General features: G+C 44.8%; 1 long non-coding RNA gene across 3 annotated transcripts in view; it reads right to left on the reverse strand.

Annotated features, from left to right (window-relative positions):
• LOC121012889 (uncharacterized) overlaps nucleotides 1–15,755 on the reverse strand; it is a 280,849-nt gene that overhangs the window by 12,648 nt on the left and 252,446 nt on the right. For all 3 annotated transcript variants that reach the window (XR_005782382.1, XR_005782383.1, XR_005782384.1), the window contains one exon: nucleotides 1,445–1,553. This is a non-coding gene — a long non-coding RNA (uncharacterized LOC121012889). The remainder of the gene's footprint in view (nucleotides 1–1,444; nucleotides 1,554–15,755) is intronic.

Consider the following 15,755-nt stretch of genomic DNA (forward strand, 5'->3'; position numbering starts at 1 on the left):
TGGATGAATCCTGTTGTAATTTTTGTATTACAAGGATCAGAGAAACCAACCGGAGAAACAAATGCAGCAGGGGCTCATTTTCCTTCCGTGTCACATGGCAGAGAATTGAGCCTGATGCAGTTCGGGAAAATGTGGCAGAGCACCAGGCTTCTTTCTGCCCAAACGGCAAATTTCTCTCAGGAAGATGGAATCACATACATGATGTTAATCTCATCGTCACAGAAATTTCTTGACCACCTACTCTGATCGAAGTTCCAGGATATAAGACTTACCAGCTGTGTTACCTTGCACAAGTTACTTAACCTTTCTGGACCTCAGTATATTTATCTGTAAAATGGGGGCGGGGGGAGGACTCCTCATGAAGCACTTGGAAAGTATTTATTCCTTCATTTAATCCTCTCAAAAATCCCGTGCAAGTAGAGGTTGCTGATCCCTGTCACATGTGATAAAACCGAAGCTTAGCGTCCTGAACAAAGCAGAGTGCCTAAGTTCTCACAGTTGGGGGACAGCAGTGAAAGGACTCAAATGCACATTCTTTATTTCCAGATCCTGTGCTCTTTTCCCTGGACCAAAGGGCCGAGCCAAGGAAGGCTTGTCATCGGAGAATTCGAAAGCCTAAACAATCGGTGCCAGATTTTATTACTATTCAACTCAATTGTCCTTATCCCAGTTATTTGGACACTCTGGCCCCAGAATTTCTTGGTATCTGTGTTTGCAGTTCAGTACTCAGAGAACCTCTCATAAACAGTTTCAAAATACAAATGCTCTATTGCAAAGGTAAGCAAAGCCGAGTGGACTTTAAAGTCAGAGAGTTCCGTTCTCCCTGCTCCATGACCCGCTTTGCATGTGAGAGGTCAAGTTTTCCCAGTGATAAGGGGGACTTAACTAGGAAGTTCTCAAAGCAGGAAAGCTGAGCCTGAGTGCCCCAGAGGTCATCGGTGGGGAGACGGCCTTGAGGGGAGGGCTTTATCTATGCGGACTTGCGACCCGGAGTCGGGCAGGAGCAAATACGTGCTATTTCTGCCAAAGGTTACGTGCCTAGAGGAGCAGCTGACATCATTTTGAGCGCCTCTGATGACGGCACACGCGGTGAAGAAATGACACCGATGTCTAGGTAGTGAGTGACACGGAGAGACTCCCTTTGGGAAGTGTGTGGGTTTTAGTGCCTTAAGGTTCAGGATATAGTCTTCTGCGGCTACAATATTCTCTCCATCTCCTTCTCCTTCCCCCCCTTCCTCCTCTTCCTCCATATTACCCATTCTCTCATTGAACGGTAATCAGCCCACTTAATTCAATGCGCTGAACTTAAAGCCCATTCTGTCCTGTATTGTCATGTTTTTTTTATTTCACTAGAACCTTGCGAGATGGGCCTCACACCAAGCCCTACCGGGTTCCACTCAAGGTGATGTGCATATATTTTTCTACCCCTGCTTACTATACTCACTCTTAGAAATGGAATTCTTAGGTCCTGTTCTTTGTGCCTGTCCCAGCGAGAAGCTCCAGGTAGGTAAGCGCATTGGAAGGGCCTCGGGAGACGAATCTGGGATCGATACCTAATGAAGTTAGAATAAATCATCATATTCAATGTCAAGAGGCATTTGTTAGAGTCCCTAAAAGAAAATTATCCCAACACAGTACATCAGGGCACTCGTGTTTGTTTTATTTTTAAAAACCATGAAGCGTCCACCCCACCCTCACCCCCACTCCCCAGCAGAATGAAACAGGAAACATAGCAAAATGATGGTTCTCGCTCCACTTTCCAGTCTTCCTTCTAGGGCTCCTCCTGAGAGGAAGGAGGCCAGTCTGGAGTCAGAAGTACAGGGTCTGCTCCTAAGCCCAGCTCCTCCCGAGCCCAGCCAGGCATTCCCGGACCCCTCTCCGGCCCTCAGGAAGAAAATGTCAGCCTGTCCCCGGGGCTGCTGGCCTCGCCTCTGAAGAGGAAGGACACTCCATTGTCCACATGCTCGTGTTATGTTAACAGGTTTCCCAGAAGCTAAGGTGAAGGTCTGGGTCTGGAGGCCCAGCCCATCTCCTTCTGTGCTCAGAGACGACAGGCCATAATTCCCTGTATGACAGTGTGGTGTAAACTTGGCGGCCATTACCGTATCCGCCCTCTGCCTCCTTGGCTAAATGACTGCAATTCTTAGAGCTTTACCTGAGAACCGTCTTTGCTAATCTCCGTGGCTCACCTCTGAGGACCCCCCAGGGAATTTCTTCTTCTGTGCTGATGCAGGTCAGGTTTGCAGAACCCAAATTCAGCGAAGGATTAAGTAATTTTCCACATTGGCTGCCTTTTGTGCTTAAATTCAGCCCAAAATTGCTTAATTCTCTGCTCTACTCTGACCACATAGATTTTAGCCTAAAATTCCTGAAATCATAAAAGAATCCCCAGGATCCCTTAACTTTATTCCATCCACCCTCAGCATTAGTGCAGTGCTGTATCTGCAACTAGAAAGAGAGAAGGATCCGCTTATATAACTGGGGGGGGGGGGGGGGGAGAGAGAGAGAGAGAGAAGCTTTCATGACTGCAGCAAAGTATAAACTGTATTATGCCATCACTGGATTTAGTATGCGAAGCTAGTGTCATTTTATAAAAAGAGCTCAGAACTGACAGACAGGAAGCCTGGATTCTAGTGTTGTTCCTGCCACTTGAAAAGTAAAGGATTCTTAGCCTTTTCTTTCTTTCTTTTTTTTTTTTTTTTTTTTTTTTTCCTTCGTGGATCCCTTTGAAGACCTGCTCAGTGCTTTGGAACCTTAACCATGTACGTACAGAATTTGAGGGAACAGATAACAGAGCCTGCCTCTCAGGGTAATACATCCTCCCCAGTCTATTTCTGCAGACTTTTCCGGCACTCACACCCACAGAGTCCGCTGATCCTGCCTGAGGACGGAAACAATCTAGCAGGTTATATTTTTAATGTTCAGAATGCTAATTGTTCCATGCAGCCTGGAGAGTGAAAACAGAAGAGCGTTGAGAAGTTTCAAGAAGTGGTAGGGTAGCTCTGTCTTGTCCTCGGTTTTCATAAAATGCTAAAATTATCCCTAGCTCTTCAGAGCGTTGTTCACGGTTCCATATGGTTTATATCCTAGCAATCTAGCAATTCATCAATCTGTTTACATACTGATGTTATACTTAGATTGATATTTAACTCTCCTCAGAATCGCTGCCTGGTGAAAGATTTATAAATGACTGCTTTGCAGTAATAGAATAGATATGCACTAAATGGAAAATAGTAATCATTTGGTTGCAAATCATGGTCTTTTTTTATTGACACATACGTAACCACACATTTATACACACGCGCGGAGAGCTGGCTATGTCAGAGCCCCCGACATTGTAAGTGTGCCAAATACTGAATGTCGATTTGTGATGCAGCAGCTAAATTTCTGGATATAAATAGCCTCAGATAAAAAATGCATCTAAAGTAAATATAGAGCTACTGGCACGCACATAAAAAGTGTGCAGTTAACTTACCACTCCCTTTTTCAACTTGTTTTTATTTCATGGTATATGTCACAGTGGTATTTAAAATCTGTCTGGAGACCACAACAGTGCATGAAATAAATAGCCTTTTCCCCCCCTACTCCTAGAGTATCATAGACTCTTACGGTTGGAAAGGATTTAAAGGCTGTTCACCCTGGCCTCTAACCCCATACAGGCAACGCCTCTTTTATAACCTTGACAGATGGTTATATAAGCCTCTGCTTGAATACTCCTAGTGATGGAGAGCTCACTTCTGCATAGATTAAAATATCCAGAAGATCTTCTTTATATCAAGGCAGAGTAGGTTCCAGGTAATTTCCATGGCAGATCTAACACCAAATGTGTCTTCCTTCCTCTTCAAACTGGCTCATTCTTTGATGTTTCCCATTCTAATTAATAGAACCACTGATCAACCGCTTAGAAACTAGGACCCACACACCCCCCTTTCTTCCCATTCAGTTGGCTACCAAACCCAAATGAATCTGTCTTTGTAAAAGAGCCTTTTGGGTCTGCTGCCTTCCCTCCATCCTGAGGATTTTATCACCCGTTCTTGGATTAGTGCAATAGCCAATAACGGATTTCCCTGCCTTTAATCTCACATTTATGGTCATCATCAAAATGGAATCAAGACTTCCCTCTGTAAAACCCTACCATCAAGCCCTATAACAACACTAGAGGGGAGCAGGCTCTGGCTTTGCTCCCCAGTTGTATGCATGCATGCATGCATGTATGTATGCATGTGCGTATGTGTATGCTTGCATGTATGCATGTATCTGTGTGCATGTGTTTATGTATGTGTGTGCATGCGTGTGTGTGTGTGTGCATGCACACGTATGTGTGTATGTGTGTGTATGCACACATGTGTGTCTGTATGTCTTCATCTCCACTTAACCCACCCACTCCAAGTCTCAGACCTTTGGAACCACTCACGGTGCTAAATTCGTTCCTATTCTCTCAGCTATGGTGCTCTTAAAAAGTTAGCTCCTCTCACTACTATTGCCATTGTTATTAGTATTTTTCATATTGTTAAGGCCTCAGTGCTGGTGAGTGGTACTGACAGAACTCAGGGCTCAGACGGTGGGGTGCCTCCCAACGTGGACACTAACGAACCCCAAACCAGCCGTTCCGTAAATCAGCCATCGACAGATCTAACTCTTCAAATTGTTTGTAGGCTGTGTCTGAAGTTCTGTTCACAAGTTAGTTGTTCAGAACTCCAAACACACTTCCTCACTGAAATAACATTTCAGAGAGGGCTGGCCCACACGGGTAAGCTGAGATTCCCCACACGCGTAATCAAAAGGCAGAGCACGAGACTGTCGTACTTGCGTAACGCCATATATTAAGTAGGCAAAACTTTTATTTTTCTACTTAAATAAAACATTTGTTTATTTACATCTTAGTTTAGCTATTTCAGCTATCTCTTCTTTCGTCTTTGCTGCTCCTGAAAAAAATTGTCCGGAGACGACTGGAGCACTACCAGCATTGAAACTCATTCACACTGAAGGCTACGTGATAGAGGCATGATTGTTCTCTAAGTGCAGTCATCTTTGGGAGCTCCCAACTCATCCAAGGGCTTGACAGAAGCAAGCGCACAGTAAATGTCTCCTGAGTGGATACAAATATTTAATGGTAAGGGGTCAGAGGACACAGGAGCCCCAGGGTGAAAAAGTAAAACGGCAGGAGAGATTTGATGAGACTCCAGGGTTAGCTGAACTTTCTTACTGGTATGGCTGGTTCTCCTCCCTAACTCCTATTTTTGTGATGGGTACAGGGAGAAATCAGGTAGAATTGATGCTATGCCTGAAACTCTCAGTGGGGGTTGATAATTACCCTGGTGTCGTGTGCACAGTAGAGATTCCAATATAACTATTTCAACTAAGAACCACAGTTTCCCCCCTAAATTAGCCAAAAAGAGAGTCTATTTAACCTGAACGACCCTGGAGAGTTTGTTAGTAAACAGTCTGCCAACAGGCACTATATTCTTCTCTACATATTAAAGAACAGTTACCAGTGATTTGAAAAAGAGTTCACCCAGTACGTGAAGGTGACCTATGCCGGGAATTGCCAAAACCCATGGAAATATTACTTTAATCGCCTAGACAACCTTGGACCCACTAAATTGATGGTTGCCATCATGTACTTATATTCTTCCCCTGGGGCTCAGAAAAATAATGCTAGTTTTAATTTCTATTCTGCAAGCGTCCTCGGTGGAAATAATAACAGCCTCTTGCTACAACTAGTCCCTGTTTAACTGGCAGGTCTGGGCCTGACTGAATGTTGAAGGAAATATACTCTCTCCTCTCCCCAGGGGTCTCCCAAATCTTTCAGTCTCTGATTGTTCATCTGGAATGAAACTTACATACATCTCTTAAAGGCAAAGGTCTAATGAAAATGTATGTACATATGAAACACCTTACAAAAGTGCTTACGGCATTATTTATAATCACCAAGAAATGGAAACATCTCCCTGTCCTTCAACTGTTGAACGGATACAGTGCATGCGTTGGACTGCTTATTACTATTAAGCAATAAAAAGGAACAAACTATTAATACACACAGCAACATGGATGAATCTCAAATGCATTATGCTACGTGAAAGCAGCCAGACCCCAAAACCACATACTCTATGATTGCATTTGTAAGACATTCTGGAAAAGGCAAAACTGTGGAGACAGAAAACCAATCAATGGTTGCCAGGACCTGGAGTAAGAAGAGGTTGACCTCAAAAAGGGGCATTTTGGGAGATGATGGAATCAATCTAGATAAGGATCACAGTGGTGGTCACACAGACCATGTGTTTTCAAAACTCATAAAACTGTACAATAAAAAGAGTGAATTTTATAGTATGCAAATTATGCCTCAATAAACTTGACCAAAAACACTTTTAATATAAAATGTCTTCTAAAAAGAAAAAAAAAATGGTAGTGCGATTATACTACTCTAACCCAGGTAGATGTTTTTTGATTGAGAATGGTTAAAATGATAGCTAACTAAGGTCAGCATTGAGCAATATTCACCCAGCAGGGCAAGTTGACGGCTGTTTTTCTGGAAGACCAGAGAGGGCCCTTGTGGGAATACAATCTCAAATCTGTTGACTTCTAGAGCTTGTGGACAGTGTAGATTGGGATGGCAAAGGGATGGCTAGAGTAAAAGCCCGTCTTGGGGCCTGTGGGTGCATGGCTGTCAGTGATCCTTCTCCAGAGCAAAGGCCGAACGCCTGAATGATCAATGGGCAAAAACATAATGCAGTGCACGTGTTATTTCCAAGTACTTCCAAACTGCGTCTCATTGAATCCTGCAAGAAGTCTGCAGAACGAGGGTTATCATCCCTGTTGTATAAGTGAATAAGCTGAGGCTGGAGCTCATGACCTGGCCAGATCACAGCAAGGTAGCGGACTGCAGGGCTGGGCCCTGGGGCTTTTGATTTCATGCTTTCTTTCTTTTGTGGTTGGTCGGTGATTGTTGTTATTGATGGTGGTGGTTTGAGTGGTTAAACTCTTCATCTTTGAGGTGAGCCCCTCATCAAAATAAGAAGACCGACTGGTGAAGACAGATAGAAGCTGTTCTTTCACTGCAAAGATAGAAATCAGGGTAACTGTCCGAAAAAAGAGACAAAGTACATGTCAGGATTTTGTCCAGAATAGTCAGACTACACTGCATGAAACCAAGCATCTGATTTATAATTGTGTAGTTCAGGGCGGCGCCCGGGTGTTTTGAAAACACCCGGATACTGGAGTTTTGAGATGAACTGTCTGACATTTTCCATATGGATGAGACGTCCGGGAGCATTTGGCTTGTCCTAAGAGACCCAGCGGAGGCACAGGGCAGTTGGGTGTCTGGATGAGCATTTCGGTGTCTCACAGGGCTCTGTTGCATTCTCTGAAATCACTAGCCTCCACATAAAAGAATGAGAAATAAACCACACCTTTGACACATCTTCCTGGTAGCATAGATCCCACTGCTACATTGCACAAGAAACACGGATCGTGTGATGTTTTTGGTTGGCATAGGAACAGCCTTGGAAATTTTCAAACCAGAAGGGTCGGAATGTTAGGAAGTGTGTAGCAGGGGAAAATTCGTGCACTGGCAGCTGATAAGCTAAATATCCTGACTAGACTCTCTCCTCTCTTTCTGGCACACGGCCTAACTGAAAAAACAGAGTCCTGTGTGATTCCAGAGCAGTCGCACGAAGCGGATGGCACCCTCACACGGCACCCCTGCTTACAGACTGTCTGAGGTTCTGCCGTGCCCGTATAGGAAACTGAGGCCCAGAAACATTGAACACGGGGTTAGTGTGAGAGGAAACTAGGGACGGGATGTGACGAGTGCTGTGCGGGCACTCTTACACATCACACTGAATCCCCCTCCCGGGCAGGGTATGTGTCAGAAAGAAGAAAGATTCCACAGGAGGTTTAAATCCACCCTGTTGCTACCCTCTGGTCCGGAGCTTGGAATTTTTCCCCTCTCTTTGTTTTCCATGTCTCAATTTCGCTCATCACCTTCTGGCTGCAAGCCCATACCTTCCGAATAAAGCGGAGAACGTTGCAGAGGTCTCTCTTCTTTTGCTCCTCCTGTTTTTATCTTGTTCATCCCATGGAGGGAAGAGCGAGGTGGGAGAGAGAGGGAGATGGAGGGGCACTCCCGAGGCGGCACGAGGGAGGAAAAGCTGGAGTCCCCAAGCACGAGTGCCTCAGAGGACTCCGAACTTACTAATAATGATTAATGATTACCCATCTCCATGCCACCTGCAACCAAACTTGAACAGTTCTCATGCATCTTGCGTGGAGCAAATCTAGCCGGTGGAAATCTGGATTTTCACAGAAGCGGGACTATGAATTAATATTCCATTAGCAAAGACGAGACTTTGAAAGTATTCATGAAAGCCCCTCTCAAATGGCCAGTTTTTGGAGTGCATTTTAAATATGACTAGACTTCTAAAAATGTGATTTTCACATAGCTCTTTGGGACCACTCCTACTGGGGTGAAGTGAGTCCCACCTGCAATAAAGTCCAAGTTTCCAGAGGAGAACATTCTCCATTTCTTTCACCATTTGCCTTATACTCTGGTGAGATGAAGGCAGAAGAAGTGAAGGTCAGCATTAGGCTGGGCTGAGCACAGACCTCTGTCCCAGGCCCCAACAGTACCATTTTGAACATTATTCCTGGCCAGGTTTCCAGGCTGATAATAAATGCTTCTCCGGGCCAGGGTCAGCCCGTCTGTCCCACAGCAGAGCAGAAGGCAGCTTTCCAACTTACACGGGAAAGGGGGAGGGAGAAATATGGTGGCAAGAGGGATGAGCTTCCCGATCGTTTCACTTTCCATAGCTCTGGGTTTTATGGGACCACTGGGAACGAAGCAAGCGTATGAACTATGAGTGAAATAAAGCGAACCAATTGCCTTTTCAACCTCATGCTTTTAATCCCGTCTCTTGGTCAATTTAACCTTTGAGGATGTCTGTGCCCAGACTGTATGTTACAAGGGAGGAACATAAAACATCGCTGGACTTGGCCCCAATCCTGTTTACCGTATTAAAATAAATACCATAAATTCTGTAGAAACGATCAGCAGGAGTTGTGTTTAGAACCCCCGAAACGGCTTCAAGTATAACGGCCAGTGTTCAATCACCAAATGTTTATTGAGCACGTACTGGATGCCAAGCACTGCATGAGGTAGCAAGGCGCCCACTAGCAATATAGCCTGTATCCTGGCCTCCGAGTCTCGCAGTCAAAGGTAAAGACAAATACACACGCAAACAACCCCAAGGCTACGTAAGAAGAGCTAAAACAGGGGCACCAAATAATTGCAAAACAGGCCGGGAGGTGGGGAGGGGCCGGGCTAGGGAAGGATACTCCCAGAAAATGGTGCTTCGGTGCAGCCTTGCAAGATGAGCGGAAAATGACAGAATCAGGAGACCCCTCCTTCAAGGCAGTTTTGCTCCTGGGGAATTCTCAACTCCGAGAGCACTGAATTTTCCATCAAGAGAGCTGCTGATGTAATTTTTCCATGAAAAAATATACGTGCGCAGACATACCCTTGCCCTTGGTCTTGTCAGGTTGCGAGCAATTATTTTTTTGTTCTCTCTGCGCAGATCATCGATGCATTTAGATCTAACTTCCAAAGGTGAACAGAGAGCAAATGTACCTCAGTTCTGTGATTTCAAGCACTCTAGGGAAAGATCTAGGGTAGTAAGTGAATAACAGTTAACAATATTTTCCCATCTGATTGGCAGATCGTATGGTGTTTGCTTTTTAGAATTCATTTAGCTTTCTAGTAAGGTTATCTTGCACACTTTCCAGGGTCCCCTGATATAAATAGACTAAGCCGTAAGGAGGAAATCAAAACAAGTGTGCATTTGTCTGGAACATGGCGACAACTGTGTGGAGCGGAGGAAGACAAATAAATATAAGGAAACAGCAAGTAACAGAAAGCTGGTCACAGCGACCTCTTCACCAGATCAACTGGTTGGTCATAAAAGGCTAGAAATTCAGATCGAGGAAATAAAAAAAGAAAACCTCCTCACTATTAATCAATAATGAAAAATGGGCCCAGTCCCAATGTTGCCTAGGGCAAGTATTTGCCAATGGCAAGTTGGGAACCGTGAGTGAATATTTATCAATCTAAATACCTTAGTTCCCTCCTTTTTCTTGGCAGGGTCTGGCAAAAATGCTCATAGTCTGACAATATTTACCTTGGCTTTTTGCGGGGTTTTTTGTTTTGTGTTTTTGTAAATCTGAATTAACAATATGCCCTTCTTGATGTAGATTCTGCCTAACCAAAAGGGAGGAAGGGTGATCAGGGCCCCCATTTGCCCATAACCCTAAGTTTTAGCACTGGGAAAGCTCAGGGCTGGACAGACCGAGAGGGTTGGTCACCCTAAGGGAAAATGAATTCCCAAATACAAGTAGCCATATTCCAACTAAAGGATTTCGGGGGACGGGAGGGGCTATTTGTCTATAGGGCAAAGCACCGTATCTGCCCAACCGCTGTTTGGTGCTTTGTATCTTCTTCCTTTACACATCACATGTGAGCCTGTGATGGGAGGGTGAAAAAGGAGAATTCCCTTCTTTTCCCGCTTGAGGTGTCAGGGTCAGTGCCTCTTTGCCATGGTCAACTCAGTTACCAGCAGGCAGATGCAGCTAATCAAGTGTTCAGTAAATGGCAATCTCATTGCCCTGTAGACAAGGAGATTGCCATTTCCAAGAGGCTTCAAGAAAGTTCCCGCAGTCCGGGGGTTTGGGGGGGGGGGCGGTGAGCATCACCTGGGAACTTGTTAGGCATGCAAAGCCTCAGACCTCACCCACAGCAGACTCAATCAGAACTGCGGGAGGGCCCGGCCAAGGTGGGTTTTAAGAAGTCCTTCAGGTGATTCTGATGCGGTCTCAAGTTTGAGAACCGTCGCTCTGGAGACTGATCTCAAAAAGGTCAGCTACGATGCGTGTACTCGATATACCCGTCACGGGAGAAAAGAATAACGTGCGAGTATAGTACGTGTGTTTAAAGAATTTTTACTGCAATTAGAAGAGGAAACGCTAAACATAATTTTCTTTCCCGACTCATTTAAATCCCCATGAGGTAGCCCGTTTTACCATTAGGTTGAACGCAGGTCCAGATTAACTGTTTTCTCATTCCCGAAATCGCCAAAAAAAAAAAAAAAAAAAAGCCCAGGGGGACAACTACGACCTGAATTTGGGAAAGACAATAAAACAATTACCATTTTACGTGAAAAGGCTGCCTAGCAAATATTGATCCATGGGCCAACCATGCACCGGTATGGAAGTTAAGTCATCCTTCAGGATAAAAGCATTAACAGATTCAGAAAGAGTGTGATCAGATGTCACCTTCTTCCTCCTCTTTGTTCCCACACCCTGTCCTCACCACACCCACCCTTCCTTCCCCCTAGAAACAGAAGTCTGGTCCCAGAGAGGCACAGGTGTCCCTCCAATGCCGACCCGGTTAGATCAGGCACGCTCCGAGAGAGGCCGGCTGGTCTCTGCCCTCCAGGATATACCCCATTCAGGGTTGCCCAGCAGCCTGACTTTCTGGCCTTTAGAAATGGTGATGGATTCATTTAGAATCAGGGGCTACCGAGCTAGGAGCTCAGGTGCTGCAGAAATGGCAGGTGGTTGGAGCTGACTTGACAGCAATTAAATGTACAAATCTTTGATTAGGCTCCCGGGAATGGAGTCATTAGCAACCCAGAACGGACCAGCTTGCTTTCCACCGCCTCATTAGCTGCTCCACCGATGTTACTTTCAAAAGCCGGAGGGAGGGGGAAGGAAACCTCTCCAACACAGAAGTAGGAAAGTTGAGTGACAAAGGTGGGGAGGGAGGGAGAAGAAGCCAGGGTAAGCGTTTCTAGTTGAACAAACAGGTCCCCTGCCTTTTTCTGTGGGGTGGCTGACATGAGAGTGCATGTCTGCCCGACTGTGAAATAGCCCCATGCCTGCCTGATTAATCTGCCCAAAAGGGTTGTTTTTTCTCTTTTAGTCCACTTTTTCAAAATCCCCAGTTGATTCACTCCTCGTAGCCAAAGCCCCAGGGCGGTGGGAGCCTTCCTCTGGGATGCAGAGTCGGATTGACCAGATTTTGTGGAGAGCTTCTGCAGGGCTCTGTACACCTTCCCTCCTGGCAGGGCTGGGGCCCACATCCACCCTTTGGGGGCCACAGAACCTCAGTGTCAAAATTCTCCCCTCGTGTGGTCCTGGACCCTCCGTGATCCGGGTTGAGATCTACGTTGTGGGCACCCCCCACATCATTAGCGAGCCAGAGTCTGGCTAACACCATCCATGCAAGTTAAGTAATCTTCCTGACCGGAAAGGGAAATGTTCTCACAACCTTAATGCAAGATCCTGTGTGACCGTTTATTTGATGGGAGCCTAATTCATTGTATAATTTATTATTTTTATTGCTCTCAGTCTGGCAGTCCCTGGATTAATAGTTATAAACCATGCTCCACGGACATTTATCGGTCACCTATTATAAACCCCATATTAATTGCTGTGGGAAACCTCTGGGTGAAAAGACCTTCTATCTTTGACTTTGGGATCTATTAGGAAGAAACATCATATACACCTTTTCTTATTTATTTATTCATTCATTCAGCAAACACCTGCTGTGTGCCTGTATACTGTAATCATTGTTCTTGTCAATAAAAATACAAAGGACAATGAAGTACAATAATTATAATTGCTCACTGTCTGATAAGCATTTTACATGTTAAAACTCATTTAATCCTTGCAGCAACTCTATGAGGTAGCTACTATTATTTTTTTTCATTTTAGAGATCGGAAAACTAAGGCACAGAGAAGTCAAGTCATTTGCCTAAAGTCACATTGCTAGCAGTGCTAGAATTTAAACCCAGACAGTCTGGCAGCTTAACCACTATGCTATGCTCCTTCAAGTTGCTTACAGCTTAAAAAGGAAGATAAATATCAAAACCAACCATCTCAACATAATGTGATAAGCGCATCTGTGCAGAGCATGTAAAAAGTACATGGTAGGCAGAGAAGGGAATTAAGTGTGTGGAAAAGAATTCACACTGGAAGTCATGTTTGATCTGGGGTTTGAATTAAAAAGAAGAAAGCCAGGGCTTTCAAGAAGTTAAAATCTAATACGTTACTTCAGTAAATGTCTGACACCATTATGACATAGTTGTGGAAACAAAGGTATCACATATTTTGGGAACCTTGGAAAGGAAGAGATCACATCCGAAGGTATTAGCAAGAATGATCACTTTTAATTTTTTTAAATGTTTATATTTGAGAGAGAGAGAGAGAGCGAGCACGATTGGGGGAGGGGCAGAGAGAGAGGGAGACACAGAATCCGAAGCAGGCTCCAGGCTCTGAGCTGTCAGCACAGAGCCCAACGCGAGGCTCAGACTCATGAACCGTGAGATCATGATCTGAGCTGAAGTCGGACGCTCAACCGACCGAGCCATCCAGGTGCCCTGGCAAGAATGATTTTTTTAAGGAGACGGTGTTTAAGCGAAGCCTTTAAAAAGCAGTTAAATTTTAGGACAGAGCCTTGTGAAGAGCAAAAGAGTCAGGAGAAGAGGAAGGCAAAGACAGGATCAGAGGCTGAAGGAGAACAAAGAAATATATTTCCAAGGAAGTGAAGTGAGGAGATGGCATTGGAAGAACAACTTGTCTAAGCATCAATGAGAGCTTTTAATTCCAGAAATCTATGGAAGTTTTAGCCGGGAAGGGAGTGAGATAAAAGTGACTTAGACATACAAGGAAAGAAATGAAATACAATTAAATTGATATAATAAAAAAGTACATTTTCAAGCTAAGAAATGTAAGGGATTGTTCTTATTCAGAATAACAACCTACTACTAAGAGTCTTTGAAAGGCTCAGATATGGTAACAAGAATGATTCCACTGTAGGGCGCCTGGGTGGCTCAGTCGGTTGAGCATCCAACTTCAGATCGGGTCATGATCTCACAGTCTGTGAGTTCGAGCCCCGCATCGGGCTCTGTGCTGACAGCTCAGAGCCTGGAGCCTGTTTCAGATTCTGTGTCTCCCTCTCTCTCTGCCCCTCCCCTGTTCATGCTCTGTCTCTCTCTGTCTCAAAAATAAATAAATGTTAAAAAAAATTTTTTTTAAAAAAGAGTGATTCCATTGTAAACCATTATGTGCTGTACCAATTGTCATTCCTACTTTTAACAGTATATTTCTATGGTCTTTAATTCAGTTCTCTTCCGTCCAAAGTGAGAGTGACACCTAAGCCATCTGCATCCTCTCCGTGGCTAATGAATGGAAGAGACCGTGTCAGGAAACTTTTTATCTTATAGCTGATGAGTATGAAGGGCCTTTCCAAATATCTGCCAGACGTGTCAGAATGCACGTGTTCCGAGCATCTTGGCCTCCCAAGGAGCCGGCTGTGACACACCCACAGTGGTGTCGGCTCTTTCTCGAGCCACTCTGCTGAGGGAGTGTTCTGGAACCAGGGAGAGGAAATCACTATTTTTCTTGCACTGCCACCGCCCCCAAGAACCAAAAGAAAGATGGCTCTGATTAAATTAAGGTAGTGCCACAACCTCGTTTGCTATGTCCTTAATTTTCCCATCCAACCAATTGACTTCTATTAGACCACAGCCCAGCCTATTTGTTTTTTTAATCTCTTTACCTCTCGTGCCGTATTCTTATTTGGGAGGGGCGGGAGGAGGGATAGCTGGGTTCGTGTTCTACCACATGTTCCCAATGTTTGTTTAGGTGACTCCCTGGTCTTTCTTTTGTCACATCTATCTAGAGCTGGATGACCTCCCCTCAAGCAGGTCTGGGTAGATGCCCCCTCCCTTGCGAAAAGTGCATAAAGACCATGATATCCCCCAGGTGGCTGAGGAAACTCTGATCTCCCTGGGAGATCATTCAATGGTTCTGGAGTTTCCAAAACTTGAAGCTGAAGCGTAACACCAGGACAAGGACAAGGACAAGGACAAGGACAAGGAGACATTTGAAGTTAAGTATATTGTTTTTCGTGATTGTGAATTGGAACAAAAATGAAAACGGGATCTAATCTATCAAATAATAATGATTATAAGATGTGCATAATTGCTCCTGAGGTCACTTCTTTCCCTTGAGCTTCAATGGGATAAACAAGAAGACAGAAGAACTACTGTTAGCTTCCTGAGCCTGTTTGAAGCTTGTGGCTCGCAACTACTCTGTCACCAGGACCCCCAGTGGCCTTGCATCCCTGGACTTTCACCGCATCTAAGTGGCAAAACTCTGGCCTTGAGTCAATACTGCATTTCTCCTCCTAGACTCAGCTCATTAAAAGAGGGAAGAAAAACAGCACCCAGCAGTTCAGATGGGTACTGCTACAGAACATCGTGGTCTCCCTCGACTGAGCTTCAGGACAGAGGGTCCGTCTTTTTCTTCTCCTTGCTCAGCATCCTTTTAGTAGAAATCCCACTTCTTTGCAACTCTCCAGCAAGGTTTCATCATCCTTATCACCCCCTGTTCCCCTCACTGCCAGTATATGGCCTCCACTTCTCCGTCTTTTAAAAACCTGAGACTGTTATGTGCAAAGTTGAAGCTTGCGCCACACACACACACACACACACACACACACACACACACACAACTTCATCCACTCACCTTGCCTAGAGTCTCACAAAAGATGGACAAAATGGTGTTTTCGTTTGTCTGTTTTGTTCCTATTCCATTCTAGACCAACTTCACTCCTCTTGAGCTCTTGGTATCATGTCCACCCATCTCCTTTTGGACTGTGATCCATCAAATATCTTGTTTTTCTCTTGCCTTTACAACTT

This window comes from Herpailurus yagouaroundi, unplaced genomic scaffold (assembly GCF_014898765.1).
Source record: "Herpailurus yagouaroundi ecotype Mexico unplaced genomic scaffold, PumYag 197, whole genome shotgun sequence".
NCBI lineage: Eukaryota > Metazoa > Chordata > Mammalia > Carnivora > Felidae > Herpailurus > Herpailurus yagouaroundi.